Raw genomic sequence first — 17,132 nt, 5'->3', positions numbered from 1 at the left:
CACTGCTGAAGTACAGTACTACAAAACCTACACACTGAAGTACAGTACTACACAACCTACATACTGCTGAAGTACAGTACTACACAACCTACATACTGCTGAAGTACAGTACTACACAACCTACATACTGCTGAAGTACAGTACTACACAACCTACATACTGCTGAAGTACAGTACTACACAACCTACATACTGCTGAAGTATAGTACTACATAACCTACAAACTGCTGAAGTACAGTACTACACAACCTACATACTGCTGAAGTACAGTACTACACAACCTACATACTGCTGAAGAACAGTACTACAAAACCTACATACTGCTGAAGTACAGTACTACACAACCTACATACTGCTGAAGTACAGTACTACACAACCTACATACTGCTGAAGTACAGTACTACACAACCTACACACTGCTGAAGTACAGTACTACACAACCTACATACTGCTGAAGTACAGTACTACACAACCTACATACTGCTGAAGTACAGTACTACGTAACCTACATACTGCTGAAGTACAGTACTACACAACCTACATACTGCTGAAGTACAGTACTACACAACCTACATACTGCTGAAGTACAGTACTACACAACCTACATACTGCTGAAGTACAGTACTACACAACCTACACACTGCTGAAGTACAGTACTACACAACCTACATACTGCTGAAGTACAGTACTACACAACCTACATACTGCTGAAGTACAGTACTACACAACCTACATAATGCTGAAGTACAGTACTACACAACCTACATACTGCTGAAGTACAGTACTACACAACCTACATACTGCTGAAGTACAGTACTACACAACCTACATACTGCTGAAGTACAGTACTACGTAACCTACATACTGCTGAAGTACAGTACTACACAACCTACATACGGCTGAAGTACAGTACTACACAACCGACACACTGCTGAAGTACAGTACTACACAACCTACATACTGCTGAAGTATAGTACTACACAACCTACATACTGCTGAAGTACAGTACTACACAACCTACATACTGCTGAAGTACAGTACAACGCAACCTACACACTGCTGAAGTACAGTACTACACAACCTACATACTGCTGAAGTACAGTACTACACAACCTACACACTGCTGAAGTACAGTACTACACAACCTACATACTGCTGAAGTACAGTACTACACAACCTACATACTACTGAAGTACAGTACTACACAACCTACACACTGCTGAAGTACAGTACTACACAACCTACATACTACTGAAGTACAGTACTACACAACCTACATACTGCTGAAGTACAGTACTACACAACCTACCTACTGCTGAAGTACAGTACTACACAACCTACACACTGCTGAAGTACAGTACAACGCAACCTACACACTGCTGAAGTACAGTACTTCACAACCTACAAACTGCTGAAGTACAGTACTACACAACCTACATACTGCTGAAGTACAGTACTACACAACCTACATACTGCTGAAGTACAGTACTACACAACCTACATACTGCTGAAGTACAGTACTACACAACCTACATACTGCTGAAGTACAGTACTACACAACCTACAAACTGCTGAAGTACAGTACTACACAACCTACATACTGCTGAAGTACAGTACTACACAACCTACATACTGCTGAAGTACAGTACTACACAACCTACATACTGCTGAAGTACAGTACAACGCAACCTACACACTGCTGAAGTACAGTACTACACAACCTACATACTGCTGAAGTACAGTACTACACAACCTACACACTGCTGAAGTACAGTACTACACAACCTACATACTGCTGAAGTACAGTACTACACAACCTACATACTACTGAAGTACAGTACTACACAACCTACACACTGCTGAAGTACAGTACTACACAACCTACATACTACTGAAGTACAGTACTACACAACCTACATACTGCTGAAGTACAGTACTACACAACCTACATACTGCTGAAGTACAGTACTACACAACCTACATACTGCTGAAGTACAGTACAACGCAACCTACACACTGCTGAAGTACAGTACTTCACAACCTACAAACTGCTGAAGTACAGTACTACACAACCTACAAACTGCTGAAGTACAGTACTACACAACCTACACACTGCTGAAGTACAGTACTACAAAACCTACACACTGAAGTACAGTACTACACAACCTACACACTGCTGAAGTACAGTACTACACAACCTACATACTGCTGAAGTACAGTGCTACGCAACCTACACACTGCTGAAGTACAGTACTACACAACCTACAAACTGCTGAAGTACAGTACTACACAACCTACACACTGCTGAAGTACAGTACTACACAACCTACATACTGCTGAAGTACAGTGCTACGCAACCTACACACTGCTGAAGTACAGTACTACACAACCTACAAACTGCTGAAGTACAGTACTACACAACCTACAAACTGCTGAAGTACAGTACTACACAACCTACATACTGCTGAAGTACAGTACTACACAACCTTCACTCTGAAGTACAGTACTACACATCCTACATACTGCTGAAGTACAGTACTACGCAACCTACATACTGCTGAAGTACAGTACTACACAACCTACATACTGCTGAAGTACAGTACTACACAACCTACATACTACTGAAGAACAGAACTACACAACCTACATACTGCTGAAGTACAGTACTACACAACCTACATACTACTGAAGTACAGAACTACACATCCTACATACTGCTGAAGTACAGTACTACACAACCTACATACTGCTGAAGAACAGTACTACACAACCTACATACTACTGAAGTACAGAACTACACAACCTACATGCTGCTGAAGTACAGTACTACACAACCTACATACTGCTGAAGTAGAGTACTACACATCCTACATACAGCTGAAGTACAGTACTACGCAACCTACATACTGCTGAAGTACAGTACTACACAACCTACATACTGCTGAAGTACAGTACTACACAACCTACATACTGCTGAAGTACAGTACTACACAACCTACATACTGCTGAAGTACAGTACTACACAACCTACATACTGCTGAAGTACAGTACTACACAACCTACACACTGCTGAAGTACAGTACTACACAACCTACATACTGCTGAAGTACAGTACTACACAACCTACTCACTGCTGAAGTACAGTACTACACAACCTACACACTGCTGAAGTACAGTACTACACAACCTACATACTGCTGAAGTACAGTACTACACAACCTACATACTGCTGAAGTACAGTACTACACAACCTACACACTGAAGTACAGTACTACGCAACCTACATACTGCTGAAGTACAGTACTACACAACCTACACACTGAAGTACAGTACTACACAACCTACATACTGCTGAAGTACAGTACTACACAACCTACATACTGCTGAAGTACAGTACTACACAACCTACATACTGCTGAAGTACAGTACTACACAACCTACATACTGCTGAAGTACAGTACTACACAACCTACATACTGCAGAAGTACAGTACTACACAACCTACATACTGCTGAAGTACAGTACTACACAACCTACACACTGAAGTACAGTACTACACAACCTACATACTGCTGAAGTACAGTACTACACAACCTACACACTGCTGAAGTACAGTACTACACAACCTACATACTGCTGAAGTACAGTACTACACAACCTACATGCTGCTGAAGTACAGTACTACACAACCTACATACTGCTGAATTACAGTACTACACAACCTACATACTGCTGAAGTACAGTACTACACAACCTACACACTGCTGAAGTATAGTACTACACAACCTACATACTGCTGAAGTACAGTACTACACAACCTACATACTGCTGAAGTACAGTACTACACAACCTACATACAGCTGAAGTACAGTACTACACAACCTACATACTGCTGAAGTACAGTACTACACAACCTACATACTGCTGAAGTACAGTACTACACAACCTACACACGGCTGAAGTACAGTACTACACAACCTACATACTGCTGAAGTACAGTACTACACAACCTACATACTGCTGAAGTACAGTACTACACAACCTACACACTGCTGAAGTACAGTACTACACAACCTACATACTACTGAAGTACAGTACTACAGAACCTACATACTGCTGAAGTACAGTACTACACAACCTACATACTGCTGAAGTACAGTACTACACAACCTACATACTGCTGAAGTACAGTACTACACAACCTACATACTGCTGAAGTACAGTACTACACAACCTACATACTGCTGAAGTACAGTACTACACAACCTACATACTGCTGAAGTACAGTACTACACAACCTACATACTGCTGAAGTACAGTACTACACAACCTACATACTGCTGAAGTACAGTACTACACAACCTACAAACTGCTGAAGTACAGTACTACACAACCTACATACTGCTGAAGTACAGTACTACACAACCTACACACTGCTGAAGTACAGTACTACACAACCTACATACTACTGAAGTACAGTACTACACAACCTACACACTGCTGAAGTACAGTACTACACAACCTACACACTGCTGAAGTACAGTACTACACAACCTACACACTGCTGAAGTACAGTACTACACAACCTACATACTGCTGAAGTACAGTACAACGCAACCTACACACTGCTGAAGTACAGTACTACAAAACCTACAAACTGCTGAAGTACAGTACTACACAACCTACAAACTGCTGAAGTACAGTACTACACAACCTACACACTGCTGAAGTACAGTACTACAAAACCTACACACTGAAGTACAGTACTACACAACCTACACACTGCTGAAGTACAGTACTACACAACCTACATACTGCTGAAGTACAGTGCTACGCAACCTACACGCTGCTGAAGTACAGTACTACACAACCTACAAACTGCTGAAGTACAGTACTACACAACCTACAAACTGCTGAAGTACAGTACTACACAACCTACATACTGCTGAAGTACAGTACTACACAACCTTCACACTGAAGTACAGTACTACACATCCTACATACTGCTGAAGTACAGTACTACGCAACCTACATACTTCTGAAGTACAGTACTACACAACCTACATACTACTGAAGTACAGAACTACACAACCTACATACTGCTGAAGTACAGTACTACACAACCTACATACTGCTGAAGTACAGTACTACACAACCTACATACTACTGAAGTACAGTACTACACAACCTACATACTACTGAAGTACAGTACTACACAACCTACATACTGCTGAAGTACAGTACTACACAACCTACATACTACTGAAGTACAGTACTACACAACCTACATACTACTGAAGTACAGTACTACACAACCTACATACTGCTGAAGTACAGTACTACACAACCTACATACTACTGAAGTACAGTACTACACAACCTACATACTGCTGAAGTACAGTACTACACAACCTACATACTGCTGAAGTACAGTACTACACAACCTACATACTGCTGAAGAACAGTACTACACAACCTACATACTACTGAAGTACAGAACTACACAACCTACATGCTGCTGAAGTACAGTACTACACAACCTACATACTGCTGAAGTAGAGTACTACACATCCTACATACAGCTGAAGTACAGTACTACGCAACCTACATACTGCTGAAGTACAGTACTACACAACCTACATACTGCTGAAGTACAGTACTACACAACCTACATACTGCTGAAGTACAGTACTACGCAACCTACATACTGCTGAAGTATAGTACTACACAACCTACATACTGCTGAAGTACAGTACTACACAACCTACACACTGCTGAAGTAAAGTACTTCACAACCTAGACACTGAAGTACAGTACTACACATCCTACATACTGCTGAAGTACAGTACTACGCAACCTACATACTGCTGAAGTACAGTACTACGCAACCTACACACTGCTGAAGTAGAGTACTACGCAACCTACATACTGCTGAAGTACAGTACTACACAACCTACATACTGCTGAAGTACAGTACTACACAACCTACATACTGCTGAAGTACAGTACTACACAACCTACATACAGCTGAAGTACAGTACTACACAACCTACATACTACTGAAGTACAGTACTACACAACCTACATACTGCTGAAGTACAGTACTTCACAACCTAGACACTGAAGTACAGTACTACACATCCTACATACTGCTGAAGTACAGTACTACGCAACCTACATACTGCTGAAGTACAGTACTGCGCAACCTACACACTGCTGAAGTAGAGTACTACGCAACCTACATACTGCTGAAGTACAGTACTACACAACCTACATACTGCTGAAGTACAGTACTACACAACCTACATACTGCTGAAGTATAGTACTACACAATCTACACACTGCTGAAGTACAGTACTACACAACCTACATACTGCTGAAGTACAGTACTACACAACCTACACACTGCTGAAGTACAGTACTACACAACCTACACACTGCCGAAGTACAGTACTACACAACCTACACACTGCTGAAGTACAGTACTACACAACCTACACACTGCTGAAGTACAGTACTACGCAACCTACATACTGCTGAAGTACAGTACTACACAACCTACACACTGCTGAAGTACAGTACTACACAACCTACACACTGCTGAAGTACAGTACTACGCAACCTACATACTGCTGAAGTACAGTACTACACAACCTACACACTGCTGAAGTACAGTACTACACAACCTACACACTGCTGAAGTACAGTACTACACAACCTACATACTGCTGAAGTACAGTACTACACAACCTACACACTGCTGAAGTACAGTACTACACAACCTACATACTGCTGAAGTACAGTACTACATAACCTACATACTGCTGAAGTACAGTACTACACAACCTACATACTGCTGAAGTACAGTACTACACAACCTACATACTGCTGAAGTACAGAACTACACAACCTACACACTGCTGAAGTACAGTACTACGCAACCTACATACTGCTGAAGTACAGTACTACACAACCTACATACTGCTGAAGTACAGTACTACACAACCTACATACTGCTGAAGTACAGTACTACACAACCTACACACTCCTGAAGTACAGTACTACACAACCTACATACTGCTGAAGTACAGTACTACACAACCTACACACTGCTGAAGTACAGTACTACACAACCTACATACTGCTGAAGTACAGTACTACACAACCTACACACTGCTGAAGTACAGTACTACACATCCTACACACTGCTGAAGTACAGTACTACACAACCTACATACTGCTGAAGTACAGTACTACACATCCTACATACTGCTGAAGTACAGTACTACACAACCTACATACTGCTGAAGTACAGTACTAAGCAACCTACATACTGCTGAAGTACAGTACTACACAACCTACATACTGCTGAAGTACAGTACTACACAACCTATACACTCCTGAAGTACAGTACTACACAACCTACATACTGCTGAAGTACAGTACTACACAAACTACACACTCCTGAAGTACAGTACTACGCAACCTACATACTGCTGAAGTACAGTACTACACAACCTACATACTTCTGAAGTACAGTACTACACAACCTACACACTAATGAAGTACAGTACTACGCAACCTACATACTGCTGAAGTACAGTACTACACAACCTACATACTGCTGAAGTACAGTACTACACAACCTACACTCTGCTGAAGTACAGTACTACACAACCTACATACTGCTGAAGTACAGTACTACACAACCTACACACTGCTGAAGTACAGTACTACACAACCTACATACTGCTGAAGTACAGTACTACACAACCTACACACTGCTGAAGTACAGTACTACACAACCTACATACTGCTGAAGTACAGTACTACACAACCTACATACTGCAGAAGTACAGTACTACACAACCTACATACTGCTGAAGTACAGTACTACACAACCTACATACTGCTGAAGTACAGTACTACACAACCTACATACTGCTGAAGTACAGCACTACACAACCTACATACTGCTGAAGTACAGTACTACACAACCTACATACTGCTGAAGTACAGTACTACACAACCTACATACTGCTGAAGTACAGTACTACACAACCTACATACTGCTGAAGTACAGTACTACACAACCTACATACTGCTGAAGTACAGTACTACACAACCTACATACTGCTGAAGTACAGTACTACACAACCTACATACTGCTGAAGTACAGTACTACACAACCTACATGCTGCAGAATTACAGTACTACACAACCTGCATACTGCTGAAGTACAGTACTACACAACCTACATGCTGCTGAAGTACAGCACTACACAACCAACATACTGCTGAAGTACAGTACTACACAACCTACATATTGCTGAAGTATAGTACTACACAACCTACATACTACTGAAGTACAGTACTACACAACCTACATACTGCTGAAGTACAGTACTATACAACCTACGTACTACTGAAGTACAGTACTACACAACCTACACACTGCTGAAGTACAGTACTACACAACCTACACACTGCTGAAGTACAGTACTACACAACCTACACACTGCTGAAGTACAGTACTACACAACCTACATACTGCTGAAGTACAGTACTACATAACCTACACACTGCTGAAGTACAGTACTACACAACCTACATACTGCTGAAGTACAGTACTACACAGCCTACATACTGCTGAAGTACAGTACTACACAATCTACATACTGCTGAAGTACAGTACTACACAACCTACATACTGCTGAAGTACAGTACTACACAACCTACATACTGCTGAAGTACAGTACTACACAACCTACATACTGCTGAAGTACAGTACTACGTAACCTACATACTGCTGAAGTACAGTACTACGTAACCTACATACTGCTGAAGTACAGTACTACACAACCTACATACTGCTGAAGTACAGTACTACACAACCTACATACTGCTGAAGTACAGTACTACACAACCTACATACTGCTGAAGTACAGTACTACACAGCCTACACACTGCTGAAGTACAGTACTACACAACCTACATACTGCTGAAGTACAGTACTACACAACCTACATACTGCTGAAGTACAGTACTACACAACCTACATACTGCTGAAGTACAGTACTACACAACCTACACACTGCTGAAGTACAGTACTACGCAACCTACACACTGCTGAAGTACAGTACTACACAACCTACACACTGCTGAAGTACAGTACTACACAACCTACATACTGCTGAAGTACAGTACTACACAACCTACACACTGCTGAAGTACAGTACTACACAACCTACATACTGCTGAAGTACAGTACTACACAACCTACATACTGCTGAAGTACAGTACTACACAACCTACATACTGCTGAAGTACAGTACTACACAACCTACACACTGCTGAAGTACAGTACTACACAACCTACATACTGCTGAAGTACAGTACTACACAACCTACATACTGCTGAAGTACAGTACTACACAACCTACATACTGTTGAAGTACAGTACTACACAACCTACATACTGAAGTACAGTACTACACAACCTACATACTGCTGAAGTACAGTACTACACAACCTACATACTGCTGAAGTACAGTACTACACAACCTACACACTGAAGTACAGTACTACACAACCTACATACTGCTGAAGTACAGTACTACGCAACCTACACACTGCTGAAGTACAGTACTACACAACCTACATACTGCTGAAGTACAGTACTACACAACCTACATACTGCTGAAGTACAGTACTACACAACCTACACACTGAAGTACAGTACTACACAACCTACATACTGCTGAAGTACAGTACTACACAACCTACATACTGCTGAAGTACAGTACTACACAACCTACATACTGCTGAAGTACAGTACTACACAACCTACACACTGAAGTACAGTACTACACAACCTACATACTGCTGAAGTACAGTACTACGCAACCTACACACTGCTGAAGTACAGTACTACACAACCTACATACTGCTGAAGTACAGTACTACACAACCTACATACTGCTGAAGTACAGTACTACACAACCTACACACTGAAGTACAGTACTACACAACCTACATACTGCTGAAGTACAGTACTACACAACCTACATACTGCTGAAGTACAGTACTACACAACCTACATACTGCTGAAGTACAGTACTACACAACCTACATACTGCTGAAGTACAGTACTACACAACCTACATACTGCTGAAGTACAGTACTACGTAACCTACATACTGCAGAAGTACAGTACTACACAACCTACATACTGCTGAAGTACAGTACTACACAACCTACACACTGAAGTACAGTACTACACAACCTACATACTGCTGAAGTACAGTACTACACAACCTACACACTGAAGTACAGTACTACACAACCTACATACTGCTGAAGTACAGTACTACACAACCTACACACTGAAGTACAGTACTACACAACCTACATACTGCTGAAGTACAGTACTACACAACCTACACACTGAAGTACAGTACTACACAACCTACACACTGAAGTACAGTACTACACAACCTACATACTGCAGAAGTACAGTACTACACAACCTACATACTGCTGAAGTACAGGACTACACAACCTACATACTGCTGAAGTACAGTACTACACAACCGACACACTGCTGAAGTACAGTACTACACAACCTACACACTGAAGTACAGTACTACACAACCGACACACTGCTGAAGTACAGTACTACACAACCTACATACTGCTGAAGTATAGTACTACACAACCTACATACTGCTGAAGTACAGTACTACACAACCTACATACTGCTGAAGTACAGTACTACACAACCTACATACTGCTGAAGTACAGTACTACACAACCTACATACTGCTGAAGTACAGTACTACACAACCTACATACTGCTGAAGTACAGTACTACACAACCTACATACTGCTGAAGTACAGTACTACACAACCTACATACTGCTGAAGTACAGTACTACACAACCTACACACTGCTGAAGTACAGTACTACACAACCTACACACTGCTGAAGTACAGTACTACACAACCTACATACTGCTGAAGTACAGTACTACACAACCTACATACTACTGAAGTACAGTACTACACAACCTACATACTGCTGAAGTACAGTACTACACAACCTACATACTGCTGAAGTACAGTACTACACAACCTACACACTGCTGAAGTACAGTACTACACAACCTACACACTGCTGAAGTACAGTACTACACAACCTACATACTGCTGAAGTACAGTACTACACAACCTACATACTACTGAAGTACAGTACTACACAACCTACATACTGCTGAAGTACAGTACTACACAACCTACATACTGCTGAAGTACAGTACTACACAACCTACATACTGCTGAAGTACAGTACTACACAACCTACATACTGCTGAAGTACAGTACTACACAACCTACACACTGCTGAAGTACAGTACTACACAACCTACATACTGCTGAAGTACAGTACTACACAACCTACACACTGCTGAAGTACAGTACTACACAACCTACACACTGCTGAAGTACAGTACTACACAACCTACATACTGCTGAAGTACAGTACTACACAACCTACACACTGCTGAAGTACAGTACTACACAACCTACATACTGCTGAAGTACAGTACTACACAACCTACATACTGCTGAAGTACAGTACTACACAACCTACATACTGCTGAAGTACAGTACTACACAACCTACATACTGCTGAAGTACAGTACTACACAACCTACACACTGAAGTACAGTACTACACATCCTACATACTGCTGAAGTACAGTACTACACAACCTACATACTGCTGAAGTACAGTACTACACAACCTACATACTGCTGAAGTACAGTACTACACAACCTACACACTGAAGTACAGTACTACACATCCTACATACTGCTGAAGTACAGTACTACACAACCTACATACTGCTGAAGTACAGTACTACACAACCTACACACTGCTGAAGTACAGTACTACACAACCTACATACTGCTGAAGTACAGTACTACACAACCTACATACTGCTGAAGTACAGTACTACACAACCTACATACTGCTGAAGTACAGTACTACACAACCTACATACTGCTGAAGTACAGTACTACACAACCTACATACTGCTGAAGTACAGTACTACACAACCTACACACTGAAGTACAGTACTACACAACCTACATACTGCTGAAGTACAGTACTACACATACAAAGGTTTTTATAATAATACAATGGTGCAAACGCAGTACTTCTTGCACTACAACACCCCCTCCCCCACACTCCAACCCCCCTCCCCACACTCCAACCCCCCTCCCCACACTCCAACCTTCCTTCCCCACACACTGAAACGCCCCTCTCTGCACGCACCTGAACCCCTTCCTCTACACACGCCAACACCCTCCCCTACAAACGCCAACCCCCCTCTTCCACACAGACCAAACCCCTTCCCCCACACACTCCATCCCCTCTCCCCCACACACTCCAAACCCCCTCCCCACACACTCCAACCCTCTCCCCACACACTCCAACCCCTTTCTCCCACTAATACCGCTCTCCTTCTGTACACTCCAAACCCCCTCCCCAGACACTCCAACCCCCTCCCACACACTCCAGTCCTCTTTCCCAACATACTCCAACCCCTCTCCCCCACACACTCCAGACCCCGTGCACATACACGCCAACCCCCTTCCCCCACACTCGCCAACCCCCCTCCCGCACACACTCCAACCCCCCTCCCACACACTCCAACCCCCCCTCCCCACGCACTCCAACCCCCTCTTTCACACTCCAACCCCCTCCTCCACCCCAAACACTCCAACCCCCCTAGCGCCAAACACTCCTACCACCCTCCCCCACACACTCCAACCCCCCTCCCCCACACACTCCAACCCCCCTCCCCACACAATCCAACCCCCTCCCCCACACTTCAACCCCCCTCTCCCACACACTCCAACTCCCCTCCCCCTCACATTCAAACCCCACTTTCCTACACAATCCTACCCCCCTCCCACACACACTCCAACCCCCCTCCCCCATACATTTTAACCCTCCCTCCCCGCACACTCCAAACCCCCTCCCCACACACTCCAACCCCCTCCCCACACACTCCAAACCCCCTCTCCCACACACTCGAACCCCTCTCCCCCAAACACTCCAAGCCCCTCCCAACACACGCCAACCCCCTCCCCCACACACGCCAACCCCCTCTACACACTCCAACCCCCTTCCCCAACACACTCAAACCCCTCTTCCCCCACACACTCCAACCTGCTCCCCATACACACCAACCCCTTTCCCCACACACTCCAACCCCCCTCCCCCAAACACTCCAACCCCCCTCCCCAACAGACTTCAACCCCCCTCCCCACACACTCCAATCCCCCCTCCCCCACACACTCCAACTCCCCTCCCCCACACATTCCAACCCCCCTCCCCACACACCAACCCCCTCCCCACACACTCCAACCCCTCTCCACACACACTCCAACCCCATCCCCCTCCTCCACCCCACACTCTCCAACCCCCTCCCCCACACACTCCAACCCCTCTCCTCCACACAACCCCTCCCCACTCCACTCCAACCCCTACCCCACCCCACCCTCCCCACCCCCCTCCCCACACACTCCAACCCTCCCTACACACTCCAAAACCCTCCCCTTCACTTCAGCCCCCTCCTCCACACACTATAACCCCTCCCTGCACACTCCAACCCCCTCCCCACGCACTCCAACCCCCTCTTTCACACCCAACCCCTCCTCCACCCCAAACACTCCAACCCCCTAGCGCCAAACACCTACCACTCTCCCCACACACTCCAACCCCCTCCCCCACACACCTAACCCCCTCCCCACACACTCCCAACCCCTCCCCACACTTCAACCCCTTCCCATACACTCCAACTCCCCTCATCCTCACATTCAAACCCCCTTTCCTACACAATCCTCCCCTCCCACACACCACTCCAACCCCCTCCCCTATACATTCCAACCCTCCCTCTCCGCACTCCAAACCCCTTCCCACACACTCCAACCCCTCCCCACACACTCCAAACCCCCTCCCACACACTCGAACCCCTCCCCAAACCCCAAACACCCCTCCCCAACCCCACACACACCAACCCCTCCCCCCACACACGCCAACCCCCTCACACACTCCAACCCCCTTCCCCCAACACACCTCAAACCCCTCTTCCCCACACACTCCAACCTGCTCCCCCATACACACCAACCCCCTTCCCCACACACCCCTCCAACCCCTCCCTGAAAGCACTCTAACCCCCATCCCCACACTCCTCAACCCCTCCTCCACCCCAAACACTCCAACCCCCTCCCCGAAACACTCCAACCCCCTCCCCAACAGACTTCAACCCCCTCCCCACACACCCTCCCCCTCCCCCACACACTCCAACTCCCCCTCCCCACACATTCCAACCCCTCCCCACACACTCCAACCCCTCCCCCCACACACTCCAACTCCACCACAACCTCCCAACCCTATCCCCTCCTCCACCCCACACCTCCAACCCCCTCCCCACACACCTCCCCAACCCCTCTCCACCACACTAACCAACCCCTCCCCACACTCCAACCCCTATCCCCACACACTCCCACCCCCTCCCCACACACCCAACCCCTCTCCCTACACAAAACCCAAAACCCTCCCCTTCACTTCAGCCCCTCCCCTCCATCACACTATAACCCCCTCCCCGCACACTCCAACCCCCTCCCCCACGCACTCCCCTAACCCCTCTTTCACTCCAACCCCTCCTCCACCCCAAACACTCCAACCTCCTAGCGCCAAACACCCTCCACCACCCTCCCCCACACACTCCAACCCTCCTCCCCCCACACCAACCCCTCCCCCACACACTCCCCAACCCCTCCCCACACTAACCCCCTCTCCCATACACTCCAACTCCCCTCCCCTCACTTCAAACCCCCTTCCTACTACAATCCTACCCCCTCCCACACACACCTCCCCAACCCCTCCCTCATCATTCCTCCCTCCCTCCCGCACACTTCAAACCCCTCCCCACACACACCTCCCCTCCCCACACCCCACTCCAAACCCCTCCTACACTCGAACCCCTCCCCAAACACTCCAACCCTCCTCCCCACACACGCCAACCCCCTCCCCCACACAGCCAACCCCCTCTACACTCCAAGCCCCTTCCCCCACACACTCCAACCTGCTCCTTACACACCAACCCCTTCCCCACACACCCCTCCAACCCCCTCCCCAAGCACTCTAACTCCCATCCCCCACACTCTCCAACCTCTCCTCCACCCCAAACACTTCAACCCCCTCCCCAAACACTCCAACCCCCTCCCAACAGACTTCAACCCCCCTCAAAACACACCAATCCCCCCTCCCCCCACACACTCCAACTCCCCCTCCCCCACATTCTAACCCCCTCCCCACACACTCCAACCCCCTCCCCCCACACACTCCAACCCCTCCACACACACTCCAACCCCATCCCCTCCTCCACCCCACACTCTCCAACCCCTCCCCCAGACACTCCAACCCCTCTCCACACACTCCAACCCCTCCCCCACACACTCCAACCCCATCCTCACACACTCCCCACCCCCTCCCCACACACTCCAACCCCTCTCCCACACACTCCAAAACCCTCCCCTTCACTTCAGCCCCCTCCTCCACACACTATAACCCCGCCCCACACTCCAACACCCTCCCCACGCACCTCCAACCCCTCCCCACGCACTCCAACCCCCTACCCCAACACATTCCAACCCCCCTCCCCACACACTCCAACCCCCTTCCCACGCTTTCAACCCTCCCACACACTCCAACCTTCCTCTACTAGACACCCTCCATCCCCTCCCCTACACACCCAACTCCCTCCCCATGCACTCCATCCCCCTTCCCCACACACTCCAACGCCCCTCATCCACACACCCTCCAACCCCCCAACACATTCCAACTCCCTCCCCATACGCTCCAACCCCCTCCTCCACACTCTCCCCTAACCCCCTTCCCCACGCACTCCACCTCCACGCACTCCAACCCCCTCCCCCACACATTCCAACCCCCCTCCCCAGCACACTCCAACTTCCCCTCTTCCACACACCCAACCCCCTCTCCCCCAACTCACTCCAGCTTTCCAGCACACTCCAACCCCCCCTCCCCCACACACTCCAACTCCCCCTCCCCCACACACGCCATCCTCTCCCCACACACTCCAACCCCCCTCCCCCACACATTCCTACGCCCCTCCCCCACACGCTGCAACCTCCCTCCCTCACACAAGTGAAAATTGTCCACTTTTACATGGCTATACACAATATAAAAAACGCCATCACTTAATTAAACATAGTATAATGAACTTATGATGGAAAACATCTGTATCACAACACATGAACAATAAACAACCCAGCAACATCTGTATCACAGCACATGAACAATAAACAACCCAGCAACATCTGTATCACAGCACATGAACAATAAACAACCCAGCAACATCTGTATCACAGCACATGAACAATAAACAACCCAGCAACATCTGTATCACAACACATGAACAATAAACAACCCAGCAACATCTGTATCACAGCACATGAACAATAAACAACCCAGCAACATCTGTATCACAGCACATGAACAATAAACAACCCAGCAACATCTGTATCACAGCACATGAACAATAAACAACCCAGCAACATCTGTATCACAGCACATGAACAATAAACAACCCAGCAACATCTGTATCACAGCACATGAACAATAAACAACCCAATAACATCTGTATCACAACACATAAACAATAAACAACCCAGCAACATCTGTATCACAGCACATGAACAATAAACAACCCAGCAACATCTGTATCACAGCACATGAACAATAAACAACCCAGCAACATCTGTATCACAGCACATGAACAATAAACAACCCAGCAACATCTGTATCACAGCACATGAACAATAAACAACCCAATAACATCTGTATCACAACACATAAACAATAAACAACCCAGCAACATCTGTATCACAGCACATGAACAATAAACAACCCAGCAACATCTGTATCACAGCACATGAACAATAAACAACCCAGCAACATCTGTATCACAACACATAAACAATAAACAACCCAGCAACATCTGTATCACAACACATAAACAATAAACAACCCAATA

At 46.1% G+C, this 17,132-nt stretch overlaps 1 protein-coding gene across 1 annotated transcript in view; it reads left to right on the top strand.

Annotated features, from left to right (window-relative positions):
- The window catches only part of LOC138851203 (uncharacterized), a 181,114-nt gene that overhangs the window by 31,276 nt on the left and 132,706 nt on the right, over positions 1-17,132 (top strand). The window lies entirely within an intron of this gene.

Source organism: Cherax quadricarinatus, unplaced genomic scaffold (genome assembly GCF_038502225.1).
Source record: "Cherax quadricarinatus isolate ZL_2023a unplaced genomic scaffold, ASM3850222v1 Contig90, whole genome shotgun sequence".
In the NCBI taxonomy this organism is placed as follows: Eukaryota; Metazoa; Arthropoda; class Malacostraca; order Decapoda; family Parastacidae; genus Cherax; species Cherax quadricarinatus.
This window is presented reverse-complemented; position numbering and strand designations above follow the sequence as displayed.